At 32.7% G+C, this 12306-nt stretch overlaps 1 long non-coding RNA gene across 1 annotated transcript in view; it reads right to left on the bottom strand.

Annotated features, from left to right (window-relative positions):
• The window catches only part of LOC143055368 (uncharacterized), a 106407-nt gene extending 95058 nt beyond the window's left edge, over nt 1–11349 (bottom strand). The window contains exon 1 of the long non-coding RNA XR_012972017.1: nt 11251–11349. This is a non-coding gene — a long non-coding RNA (uncharacterized LOC143055368). The remainder of the gene's footprint in view (nt 1–11250) is intronic.
• Between the last annotated feature and the right edge of the window lie 957 nt (nt 11350–12306).

Here is a 12306-nt window from a genome sequence, read left to right as displayed (position 1 = left end):
TTAGTAGAAAAAAAGGGCTATGCATTCATATTGCTCGGAGTGCAATTGAATATTCCAATAAAAATAACATACTCACAAACCACTGATCTCAATATAATCAGCTAAAATACGGCAAGCTTTTTAGAAAAGCTATTACTTGTATTCTGATAACACTTACTGACTTTCCGTCATGTCCGTCAACATTTTCTTTCTTTGATTTAGTCATTACCGAATAAAACATCTCTCGTGCGTTTTTAAGGTAACAGGATTTTTCTTACATATTCTAATAAAAACCGAATTATCCCCATCCCCCTCCCCAACACGCAAACACTAAGGGACAAGTTTTACATGACCAGATAATTATCGGTGCAGTTTCGATGGTTATCCTTCTATAAATAAAGGAAAAATTTTCATTGATTTTCGTAACCCAGAACAACGATGTTTATCAGTTTTGATGGAAATTTGAGGATTATTTAAACAGAAACAGATTTGGTATTATTGCCAATGAGACCGCTTTAAAAATCAGCATAAACCATTACACATAGTCAGCAATGTTAGGCAAAAAAAATAAAAATGTAAAACAATCCAAACAAGGAAACTCACGGTCTGATTTATGAACAAAACAATAAACTAAAAAAAATATAATATACAGCAACAAACGATAACCATTGAATTGGGGGCTTGTGATAGTATTCAAAACGTTTTTGTGAAAAGTTGAAAATAAATGTATACTATAAAGTGTTTTGAAATTTGTTGGAAATAAACTGACTGAATTTTAATGTGCGTATTGTTATGCGTTTACTTTTTAACATTGGCTAGAGGTATAGGGGGAGGGTTGAGATCTCATAAACATGTTTAACCCCGCCGCATTTTGCGCCTGTCCCATGTCAGGAGCATCTGACCTTTGTTAGTCTTGTATCACTTTAATTTCTTATGTACAATTTGGAAATTAATATTGCGTTCATTATCACTGAACTAGTATATATTTGTTTAGGGGCCAGCTGGAGGACGCCTCCGGGTGCGGGAATTTCACGCTATATTGAAGACCTGTTGGTTAAGGAAGTATTTTATAGTTTGGGGGACAATTTGATGATCATTATATATGTAGGACTCAAATCTATGGCGGGTTCCCAATCAATGGCAGATTTCTAATCTGTGGCAAATAAAGGCAACAGTAGTATACCGCTGTTCAAAACTCATAAATCCATGGACAAATGTGACGTTACAAACGCAAAACAATCAAATCTATGGCAAATGTTTGTTTTCACCGAATCTATGGCAGATCTTGAAATAGCGTAATCTCCCGGCGAAAAAGAGTAACATTTAACGTTACAATTGAATAACGCGCGATATTGCTTCATCGCGGTCACTAGTGATGTCGGAATCCATATAATTGAACACCATTCCAGATGAAGATATTTCCCTATACAATAAATTACGGATGATTTAAAGGATGATGTGACCTATTATACAGAATACGTACAAAATGTGCTGTACTGGCCAAATCCCGCGATGAAAAACGGCACCGCTGTTTTCAGTACTGATATTTTATAACAAGAGGCTCTCAAGAGCCTGTGTCGCTCACCTGATTCTACTTGGGATTTTGACATAATAAAAAGAAATGTAAAAAATTGTAACAGATACTTATGATATTGTTTTAGGCCAAATTTGGTTTCATATTGTTATGTTTGATATGATTTCATTCAGTAGTTCTCTAAAACAAAGAAACAACAATTGGTCAGCGCCGCATAAGGAACACATATGCCATGTTTGGTTTCATTCCATTCAGTGGTTCCCTAGAAGAAGACATTTGTATGTATTTCCCATAGGGTCCTATGTTAAACTAAGTCTCCCGCTGGCAGCCATCTTGGATGATGGATCGGTTACAAAGTAACAACACTTGGTCAGCACCTCATAAGGAACATTCATGCCATGTTCTCTTTCATTCCAAAAAGACGACGACGACGGACGACAAGTGATGAGAAAAGCCCACTTTGAACGTCTACGGCTGACAAAGTTTATAAAGTAATGGATACCAGTTTGATTTAAATCGTCATGAAAAAAAAATTTAAACGATGAAAAAAATATTAAGTGAAAAAGCTGCTTACTTGTTTGTTAAAGGACTAAAGTGTTGGTTTAATGCACGAGTTAAACAGATAAAATGCATTAAAATAGAAAAAATTGTTATTTTTACGGGCGTATCGTTTTAATCTTGAAGTCTGTATAAAGGTATATAAGTTAATAATTTATAGAATGTAATGGTTGTCATCACGATTTGGTTAACCAATATGTGGGCGTTTTTCAATAAAAGCGTTCCTTTCAGACCTAAAAAAAAATGGAAAATCAACTTGTCTAAAATTTAATTTCAAGAGTTATTTTGAAGACCTGTTTGTAAACAAAAAGTGCAATCTTAGATACTCTTTAAAATGATATTATTTTCATAATTTGTGTACTGTTTCGTAATGTATTTATAAAGGTTACTCGGGGAACACGTGCATTTGTATACTTTTAGCACGTGTGTTAAATCAAAACATGTTTATGTTTAATTTGATTGGACAATCAGTAAGTTATTACCGGTTTGATTTATATCAATCATGATAACTTCAGGCTAGAATTTTAGCGCTAAAATTATAATAAGAAGGTCTAAAATTGTCATTCGAGGTTCGCCTATCCGACAGTAAAGGTTCGTTTCCTACCCACCCACCCTTTTTTTAAGACTTCATAGGAATGTAAATAGTATGCTATGTAGAAAATAGTTGATAAGATACATGTATGTATTACTGTAAAGATTTTTTTCTTCAACTTATAGAACATTTTTCTATTGTAGATTGTGTTGATATGTGATGGCAGCGGTCGATGACAGAAAATTGGACATTTGTTTATTGTTTATAATAAAATAAGATTTCTGTGCTGTCGGGGCGAGCTGATAACCAAATAACTGTATTGAGTTTTACTTTATAAATGCTTTATGTTCGTTTGAAGTATTGAATAAGAACATACGGGGACTTTTGTCCCTTACGAAACTGCTTCTAAACACACATATTATTGCAATTTTAAATGTTTCCTATAGACATATATAGTTTGTTTACTTTATATACTAAAAAAATATCATTTTTTTTCTGAATTTGAGAACCATTTTTTATCGAAAAAGATTAGATAGTACTTCACATATGAAGGTACAACTCATATTACGTAGTGGACATTTTGATGCGTTTCGTAGTTGACAAAACCGTTTCGTAGTGGACAAAATGTTTCGTAGTTGACATCAACCCTATTCTATGTTTATAAAAACATAATAAAAATTACATGAAACTATAACCCTTGTTGTTTGATTTGCACGAATATAACTGAAAAAAGAGTAAAAAAAAGACTGCATGGTAGTGGTAGTGTCCACTACGAAACGTTTTTCTCCCATACTTGCTTCGTAGGTGACCGTTTCGTAGGGGACATATTCGCATGTTTTATTTTTTCCCCACAACCCCTATAGTGCAATAGTAACAAGACTGACTGTATTCATCAAAGCATGTATTAAGCTGTACACTGATATTTTTTTCATAATTTTAAAACCAGATACTAAAGGAGATTTGACCTGTTTCGTAGTGGACATTTACAAAAATACGGTATCACTCTGGTCCATTTGGTCCGAGACCACAATTATTTCGCAGTGCATTTCTTTTAGAACATAAATGAAAATTAAAAAAAATCCCACCTACGCTTTCTCAAAGAAACTTTTACAGTGTGTTGTACTACTTTTGGGACAAATTATATCAAAATTATAGAAAACTTCATCGTCTGTAACTCAAAATATTGACAATTTTATGTTGAGGGCGTCTTGAAATCTTTTGACAGCTTCCGAAGTGCTAATTTTAAACCTTTTTCAGCTGGACCAAATCACTACTTTCCTTTAAAATTCTGGACCAAAATTTTTTTACAGCGTAATTTTACCCCCGTACTTGCAATTTGAGCCATTAAACATGGAGAAATAAATTTGGAAGCGGTATAAAAATTAATGGCAAGTAACCCACAGTCAACACTAGGGACTATATTTGTCAACGAAAATCAAGGGACGACAATGGACGAAAATCAAGGGACGACAATGGACGAAAATCAAGGGACGACAATGGTGGTCTCGGACCATTTGATGTGCTCAATTTTTCTTATCAACAATTTAATTGCCGTTATAAAAGCATCACTTCTTTTGTAAGACCCTAATGTTTATATCTCTTGCAAACAAAAATTACATTGATTTTATAAAACTGTTTATTAGCAAATTTTAATGACTTCGTTTCGTAGTGGACATTTTGTCAGGGACACACCTTCTGAAATTAAAACTCCTATGTTAAAAGCTGTTTATTAAAATATGCCATAGATTTGAGATGATCAACGTCATATTTGCCATAGATTAGGAATCTGCCACATATTTTGAACCCATCATAGTTTGGGTTCTATATATATAAGACAGTATCTATACTATTAAACGAGAAGACCTCATTTTGGGTGTCGCTTCTCTTCTTTCCACAATAAATTAATCAACACGCCTTTGTGTCCTATAGGTACAGTGCATAGTCGCATTTGTCATCCATTCATATGATTATTCAGATTGAGTTATTTTGGGAGAAAAACGAGAAAAAAGGCATCCGGATATTGTCCCGTCATTGGACGAAATTTTAAGTCAGATTAGACTTCCGGTTTGCGTTTTTCTGTATACTTTGAACATACATATACAAAGAATAAAGTGTATTTTCAGAATTCTATCTGCTATCATTTTCAAGTTTACTATCTACGGCGGTCACAGAGTTTATTAAATAGAGAGAGTCTGTATACCATATCAATGACCACCATGGATCGATTAGTAAACTTAGAATTTACTATCTACGGCGGTCACAGAGTTTCTTAAATAGAGAGAGTCTGTATACTCATGTGTGTATACTATACCAATGACCACCATGAATCGATTAGTAAACTTAGAATTGAAAGTAAATACACTATATTTATATAGTTACTGTAATGAATGTTCATAATATACAGATAAGCGCTAAAAATATTCATGTGAACTTTTGATACCTTTTCTAAAATTCTCCAGTCATTAAATCTTTTACAAAATTCATTGATTACAAAAAAAAGAAGATGTGGTATGATTGCCATGTTGAGACAACTCTAGATAAGCGCTAAAAATATTCATGTGAACTTTTGATACCTTTTCTAAAATTCTGCAGTCATTAAATCTTTTACAAAATTCATTGATTACAAAAAAAAAAGAAGATGTGGTATGATTGCCATGTTGAGACAACTCTCTACAAGAGACCAATATGACACAGAAATTAACAACTATTAGTCACCGTACGACCTTCAACAACGAGCAAAGTCCGTACTCCATACTCAGCTTTAAAAGGCCCCGAACTGACAATGTAAAACAATTCAAACCAGAAAACTAGCGGCCTTATTTATGCACAAAAAATGAACGAAAAACGCATATGTAACACATAAACAAACGACAACCACTGAATTACAGGCTCCTTACTTAAATGTTCATAGCATACTAAATGTATGTTCATATTGAAATTGATAGAAAACCAAAAATTGGGAATTTTGGAAATAATGACCTATGACTTATGATACTTTTGCTGAAATTCTCCAGTCATTCAATATTTTACAAAATTCTTCCAACAACACTTTACATACTTTAAACTACGCTCTGAATGACCGCGATTTCGCGGGTGTGTTCTAGTTTTATTTAAATAAGAAATATTGGAATATTCATAAATAAATCCTACTTTGTAAAGGATTCCTCTGATTCAAACAAATTTTTTTTCTGAAACTGATATTATCAAGATGCTTAATTTCTTGATTTACAATTACAACATATTTGCTACGTTCGGAGGACGTGTTTTTCAACAGACTGTCGGCATTCCAATGGGAACAAACTGTGCCCCTCTACTTGCCGACTTGTTTCTTTATTATTATGAGGCTGACTTCATGCAGGAACTTCTTAGGAACAAAGATAAGAAGCTAGCAATATCCTTTAACTCTACTTTCCGCTATATAGATGATGTTCTTTCACTAAATAATTCTAAATTTGGTGGCTATATTGAACGAATCTATCCCATCGAACTAGAGATAAAGGATACTACAGATACAGTTAAGTCGGCATCATATCTTTTTTTTTAACGTAATAATATCTTTATTGCATATTTGCTGTAACAATTTACTAAGTTTACAGCTTGTAACTTAGTATCCCTCATGTTAGTTTTAATACCTAATAGTTTACGGAAGCACTAATTGGTAAGATACAACTTATTCATAATATTAGTATCTATAGTACAAACTATTTCACAATTATATAAAATAAATATTGTGAATACACATACAGATCTCTGTTAAAGAATTTCTTTCCTTTTTTTATACTTTAACTTTTCCGGAATCTTTTCCGTTATCGATTTTATCAAATGATCCGTGTTCCATTGAAAGAAATTGGGCATAGTTAGTGTTGGTTCAGCAAGCATGTGCGTTATCGCATTATCGATTGTGTCTCAATATTCTTATATAAACAGGATTTAACTTATTTTATAAAATTTGGTAAGTATGCAATTTTTGTTTAAGTTTCTACGGATCTATTGTATGTCGTCCTGTAAATGTATTACACAAGTTAAGTCATTCATTTTAGCATGCACAATTCACAATTTGTCTACACTAGAATAAATTATTAAATAATCGTGATTACACATGTTTATTTCTTTTTCCCCCTTTAATGTTTATGAATAAATCAACAATATGTACCATGTCGTTACTTATGCATGGTTGAACATTTTTACAAACATATCTGTAACACATGCCGACATGCATGGTTGAACCTGTGAATAAACATGACCATATATGGCTTGTAAACAATTAACCATTGTGTTAACAATGTTTTGTACTTTTTATAGAATAATGTTTCAAAAATTTAAAATTGATTTAATTCTGATTTCTGTTATAATCTTCAATGAATCTATTTGTTTTTAGAATTGTCTTTCTATTATTTTTGTTATTAAAATTGCTCATTTCAATAATATCTGAAATTTCTTTTTGGAAAATTTTTTAAATGTATTTTTTATTTGTTTTCTTTTCTGAGACATAATATGCATCATATCTTGACTTACATCTAGAAATTGACAATGAGGGTCGGTTGAAAACACAACTTTACGACAAACGAGATGATTTCAGCTGTCCAATTGTGTACTTTTCATTTCTAAGTAGCAACATTCCAGCAGCACCGGCATACGGGGTATATATCTCCAAATTGATACGATATTCCCGTGCTTGCATTTCCTATCATGATTTTCTTGATAGAGGGTTGCTGCTCACAAGGAAGCTATTAAACCAAGAGTTCCAAATTGTGAAGTTGAAATCATCCCTTCGTAAATTTTACGGACGCCATCACGAGTTGGTTGACCATTATGGAATAACCGTTTCAAAAATGATATCGGATATGTTCCTTATGTCGTAACTACAATCCCCTTCCCTTTCCTGAATGTGACCTACCGAATTAGACTATTTACCGGATTTGTTATCACATAAGCAACACGACGGGTGCCACATGTGGAGCAGAATCTGCTTACCCTTCCGGAGCACCTGAGATCACCCCTAGTTTTTGGTGGGGTTCCTGTTGTTTATTCTTTAGTTTTCTATGTTGTGTCATGTGTACTATTGTTTGTCTGTTTATCTTTTTCGTTTGTAGCCATGGCGTTGTCAGTTTGTTTTAGATTTATGAGTTTGACTGTCCCTTTGGTATCTTTCGTCCCTCTTTCATACCATTTATTCCGTTTAAATGCAGTTTTATTAACGGAATAAACTATACTGATAGATCGATAAACAGTTGTTTATTGTTTAAAATATGAGGATCAGCATATATTAGGATCAGTATATATACATGTATAATAGTCCTTTTAATTAACAGAATAAACTGTAATGATAGATCAATATATAGCTAATGATTGTATAAGTTTTGGTTGGTATTAGTGGAACAGTATGTATGAAATACTATTTCATAGTTTTGGAGGAAATTTGAGAATCAATATACATGAAATACTATTTCTTAGTTTGAGATACTGTATTCAAAGTTTTTTTTGCAGAAATTTGCAGTAATTGTTAGAAATATGCAATAAACAATATTTTCTTTAATATTTTAGTGTCTATAAAGGTCTTGTTTTACTATTCTGAATTAATAGGGCTTGGTATTATAGTAGGGTATTAGATGATATAGCCAAAGTGCATATATGCTCGCCATGTTTAACCGACAGTACTGGGTAATTTGTCAATCCGTCAGAGTGTCGATTGTTCCGGCTAGACGTAAGAATATTTTAAAGAATCTCTATTTTCCGGACATCAATAGAATTTTCATGTGCGCGGAACGTGTCTAGGATGAGGTATGCAATGAACGTTTTGAGAATTGGAGATCGAGGTTTATGTTTAAAGATGTCTTAAAAGAAACTAGAGAATATGATTGCTTTAAAAACAAATTTCCATAGTAAAGACTATAGCACAGAACAATAGCATATGCATGTAAACTGATAGGAATAAAGCTTGAAATCAAACTGAAATTGCTAATTTTCCCATTATCTTTACCTGTATTAACTGATGGAAGCAACAAATCACGGAAAATGACTAAATCAAACGGAGATCTTGGAACATGCACTGATTTTCCTGGATTAGGAATAGGATAGCAAGGTTGGGGTAGCCTCTATTTTATTTTTCCATTTTAGTGAAAATAAATGTGTTCTAAGGTTGTTTTTTCTTTCGTAAACACAATTTTAATTTTGAGTCTGGTCACGCTTGCCCTTTTTTTCTCTATTATTTCGTTTGTGTTAAAAATCACCAAACATTTTAAATAAAAATCGTGCAAAATGCCAAAAGGAAACGATTAATTTAGGAATCATTGATATCCATTGAAGCCATCAATCAGTGGATTGACTCTTAACCTTATAGAAAACTCACAGGTAGAACAACTTAAAAAGGATCTCGACTCATTTTTGTCATCTCCGTTCCTTAAGAAAAAACAAGAGTGCACACACTGACATTTCTCGCCTTCTTTACTAATCATTGATATTATGTTGATAGTCCTAAGAATAAAGCTTTATTACAACTGTCACATAAACTTAACATTAACCAAGATAGCTAAACAAATACCAATGAACCATGAAAATGAGGTCAAGGTCAGATGAACCATGTCAGGCAGACATGTACAGCTAACAAAGCTTCCATACAACAAATATAGTTGACCTACTACTTATAGTTTAAGAAAAATAGACCAAAACACAAACACTTAACACTGAGCAATGAACCGTGCAATTGAGGTCATGGTCAAATAAAACCTGCGGGACTGACATATAGATCATAATATATTTCCATACACCAAATATAGTTGACCTTTGGCATATAATATTAGATAAAAAGACCAAAACTTATAAACTTAACTTTGACCACTGAACCATGAAAATGAGGTCAAGGTCAGATGACATCTGCCCGCTAAACATGTTCACCTTACAATCCTTCCATACAACAAATATAGTAGACCTATTGCATAAAGTATGAGAAAAACAGACCAAAACACAAAAACTTAACTATAACCACTGAACCATGAAAATGAAGTCAAGGTTAGATGACACCTGCCAGTTGGACATGTACACCTTCTAGTCCTTCCATACACCAAATATACTGGCCCTATTGCTTATAGTGTCTGAGATATGGACTTGACCACCAAAACTTAACCTTGTTCACTGATCCATGAAATGAGGTCGAGGTCAAGTTAAAACTGTCTGACGGGCATGAGGACCTTGCTTCCTATTACTTATAAAAATTTAACATAACAAAAATTCTGAACTTTTTTTTCAAGTGGTCACTGAACCATGAAAATGAGGTCAAGGACATTGGACATGTGACTGACGAAAACTTCGTAACATGAGGCATCTATATACAAAATATGAAGCATCCAGATCTTTCGCCTTCTAAAATATAAACCTTTTAAGAAGTTAGCTAACGCCGCCGCCGTAGCCGCCGCCGCCGGATCACTATCCCTATGTCGATCTTTCTGCAACAAAAGTTGCAGGCTCGACAAAAAACGAATAAGCTGTTTACTTTCATTGTAGTAAATTCTATTGAATTTTGAATTTTTTGTTGAATGAATGGAAACAATTTGCACATTTTTTTGCCAAGACTAGAATGGGCTTTTAGTCAAAAGAGTATTTGCTGCATATCAATAAATGTTGATATGTTCTTCTTTTTATTTAATTCGACAAGCTGAGTTTTTTTTGTGGGGAATCGAAGTTTTTCATGAAACGGTCAGTAGGTAAATTAATCAAAGTTGATTCTGCATGAATTTATTCCAATACCAATTCTGATTTTATTATTTGATTTTTGTTTCGTTATAACTATTTTCCAGAGCATTTTATCTTAAGTTTATAATAACTAAATAAATAACTTCTGCATGCGAGGGAATTATTTGTCACTAAGTTTTCCATTGGATGCTACAATAACCACACACCCATAAAAAAAATCAGTTTTCAGTTTTATGTAAGGCCTGACTAATAGCATAATAATAGAGAAAAGTTATTCTTCCGGATAGCCGGTAGAATAGACATTTTTATATATTTCGGCTAGTCGAAATTTTTTCGTGTAATCGTGTCACGATCGTAAATGAGTTAATGTCACGAGTTCTTACTAATTTAAACGGATAAAGCATTTCGAGCCACACTAATTTATAAATAAAGGGGATGCCAAAAAAAATCCTTAAATCCGTAATAAATTCAAATGTCTTAAGAGCTGTCAATAATTCTAAGAGTAATATAATATTGCTTGTAGTTACACTCTTAGTTACTGATACAGTCTAAAGATAATATTAAGTGCTAAGAGAGCTTCATGTTACCAGCCTTTGATCTGTTGAATAAACAATAAATGAAAACAAGCAATATATACAGCAAAAAACGAAATCCAAGGATTACAGGTTGTTAAATTGGGACAGGAACATGCAGAATGAGGCGAGGTTTGATTGGAATTAAAGGGTGACGTGGTTTTAATTCTGTATGTCTCTGTTTATCAGTGGGTTATTCATGCTTTTTTCTTGACCAACGACCAACTTAATCGTAAAATTGTTTTGGCTGAAACTGACCCATGTCTTTCATGAACAAATTTTTTGGCCGAAAATCAAATGTATACTGTACACTGATACAACATTATTTTTAAAACATAGATGATAATTTAACTCTAAAAGATGTCATCTTATATATAATTACTTACCGAATTTATACTGTTGACTGTTAAGCATCGAAGAAATGAAAATTAAGAAAATAAAACACCACATTTTTTAACTGAACAATACAAGGAAGTTGTTGTATAATCTCTTTGTTTGCTATCACTACTGTTATCTTTGTTTTGAAGTTGATATAATATATGGGTGTTATCTTTTAACCGTGCAACGTTCATGACATTTATCAACTTTACCTGTTTCTACTATTATGGTGAAGTTACATTACTTAGATTACTTTTATCTTATCAATGCATGACAAACCAGGGTTTCTTATCCTTATGAGGTTTAAAACGAAAGAAAAGGTTCGTTATTTGAACAACAGATTACAACGGGGGAACTATGGTTGCACACACTACCATTTTGACATTTTATTGTAGCATCAATCGAAAAGCTTATAACAAGTAAACTAGGCCTACGGATTGTATCGGTTTATTATTTCAAATTATTTGTTAAGGAAGCGTTTTCCAACTTTAATCTTGGCATTTCCAACATTTTTCTTAGAAATATCAACTTTAATCTTGGAATCATCAACATTAAACTTGGAAATTCCAACTTAAATCATGGAGTTATAATCTTTTTATCTTGGAAATGACTGATATTTTACTTCTAGCCAATAGCTTAATGTGTTTCTCCGTATACATAATCTACTTTTAATTATTTTAGCGGCCTAAATCTTTGTAAAATGTTAAACCAAAAAAAGGACGTGAATCTTTAGTCAAGAATATCGCTACGAAGCCTAATATCCATGAAAGGGGGAGATTAGGTGTAACTTCCTATAAATGGCATTCGTGGATATGTCAAAAATATGGGTCATATTTTTTCGAGATTCTATATAATTTTTAATGATACTCTATATTGATATGCGTTGTTCTCTCATTACTTTATGTTGATTCGGGATAATGTATGTTTTACATATCTTATATAAATATACTATTGGAAATCAATGTTAATTGGCTATCGTGGTATTTGATTCAACAAGGAGCTTTATATTTACATAAATATAAGTCACCGAATCTATGCATCTTGAAATTAGAATATTGTTTATA

Source organism: Mytilus galloprovincialis, chromosome 1 (genome assembly GCF_965363235.1).
Source record: "Mytilus galloprovincialis chromosome 1, xbMytGall1.hap1.1, whole genome shotgun sequence".
Classification (NCBI taxonomy): domain Eukaryota; kingdom Metazoa; phylum Mollusca; class Bivalvia; order Mytilida; family Mytilidae; genus Mytilus; species Mytilus galloprovincialis.
Note: the sequence above shows the minus strand (reverse complement) of the source record. Positions and strands in the feature narration are given on the sequence as shown.